We start from the raw sequence: 2,110 nt of genomic DNA, 5'->3' as shown, positions 1-2,110 counted from the left end.
CCTGGAGCTCACTATGTAGACAAGGCTAGCCTACAACTGATAGAGCTCTACCTGCTCTATCTGCTCTTGCTTCTCTGGTGCTGGGATTAAAAGCATGCACCGTCGGGCTGGAGAAATGGCTCAGTGGTTAAGAGCACTGACTGCTCTTCCAAAGGTCCTGAGTTCAATTCCCAGCAACCACATGGTTGTGTGTCTGAAGATAGCTACAGTGTACTTATAATAAATCTTAAAAAAAAAAGTATGCACCACCATATCCAGCTAATGAATGCCTTTAACCCTAGCACTTCAAGTAAGCAAAACATTTTATTTTATTTTTTTTTGTTTTTTTTTCTTTCTTTTCTTTTTTTTTTTCAAAAGTGTCATAGAGCCCATGTTGGTCTTGAATTCACTATGTAGTGGAGAACCCAAACTTCTCATCATCCTATTTCTGCCTCCTAAGTGCTGAGATTACAGGCGAATATTATCATACTTGGTTTATATGGTACTGGGAATTGAACTCATTTGCCTTGTGCAATGCCAGACAAGCTGTCTTAGTCAGGGTTTCTATTCCTGCACAAACATCATGACCAAGAAGCAAGTTGTGGAGGAAAGGGTTTATTCAGCTTACACTTCCACATTGCTGTTCATCAGCAAAGGAAGTCAGGACTGGAACTCAAGCATGTCAGGAAGCAGGAGCTGATGCAGAGGCCATGGAGGGATGTCACTTACTGGCTTGCTTCCCCTGCCTTGCTCAGCCTGCTTTCTTATAGAACCCAGGTATAGCACCCCAGGGATGGCTCCACCCACAATGGGCTGGGCCCTCCCCCCTTGATCACTAGTTGAGAAAATGCCTTACAGCTGGATCTCATGGAGGCACTTCCTCAACTGAGGCTCCTTTCACTGTGATAACGCCAGCTTGTGTCAAGTTCACACAACCAGCCAGTACACAAGTCTACTGTCAACTAAGCTACCTCTTTAACCCCTATTTGCGGTTGTCAACATTCTTGTTTGAATGTCTTTAGGGAAATGTGTATTATCTCTCTGTAGTCAGTTTTGGATTCATTATTTATGTCTAAAATTCTTAACTCTCAATAGAAAGGGCAAAGCAGATCCCAAGGAAATGGCTTCTTTTCCTTCTAATGTCCCCTTAAGTCATTATCTGTTCCCATAGATTGCTAGGAACCCTGTCTTGCTGTGATCCATGGCCCTGAGGTCAGAATGGTATTTTTCTAATGGCAGAACGGTGGCCAGGTTCTCAGAAGACTTTCTAGAAGTGCTTGCTCAGAGTTTGTATTAGGAGTGCTGACTTCCTGGAAAAGAAACTCTGTTCTCCTTTGCGCATAGCTGGGAGAGGGGTAAGAGTCACCAGCTAGTTATTTTTTAACTCAACTTATTTTCACAGCTACCTTCTGATCAATGCCAATTCTGGACAATGTTCGAGGTGGGCTGCTAGTTCTAGGTGAGGGATACTACTGCTAATCAAAGTTCCCAGGAGGAAAAAGCAGCACCCGCACTGTAGCTAGTTCTTGCTACTTTGTGGGTTCTTCCTTTTTTTCACCATTTATCGAGATGGTTTCACCCCCTAACACAAGATAGGAGACAAACAAGGATAGAGGGGAGAGAGGAATTAGGGAAATTCCTGAATTTTCCTTTTGGTTCTTCTTTGGGCCATGGGTACACAACCAACCCTCCCAAATAACTAACAACTACCCACCTACCTCTTGGGGCCCTTAAATTTATATAACCTTTGAGAAGTTCCCAGAATTCCAAACGTCACACAATCACAGAAATTATCTGCAGCTGGCAAAGCCCCGCCTCTGCTAGAACACGAGGCAAACCATAGTCAGCTGCTGTGCACAGTCCAAAGCATCCCCACATCCCACACCTGGGGTTAAAATGAAAACATAGTCATATTTCTGTGTTTTTAAAGAAATCAAAATTCCAAAATTGTCACTATACCTCCATTAACATTCTACAAGGTTGGTTGACCCATTGCAGGTCTAGAGACACACTCTCGTCAGCCATCTGAGTCTTCTCAACAGCCATTTATGGCTCACTTTTGTGTTTGACCAAACATCCTGGTAGCTATTAGGTGCATGCTTTCGGAATGTACAAAACATCTCCCGAAATG

This window comes from Micromys minutus (genome assembly GCF_963924665.1).
Source record: "Micromys minutus genome assembly, chromosome: X".
Taxonomy (NCBI): domain Eukaryota; kingdom Metazoa; phylum Chordata; class Mammalia; order Rodentia; family Muridae; genus Micromys; species Micromys minutus.
Note: the sequence above shows the minus strand (reverse complement) of the source record.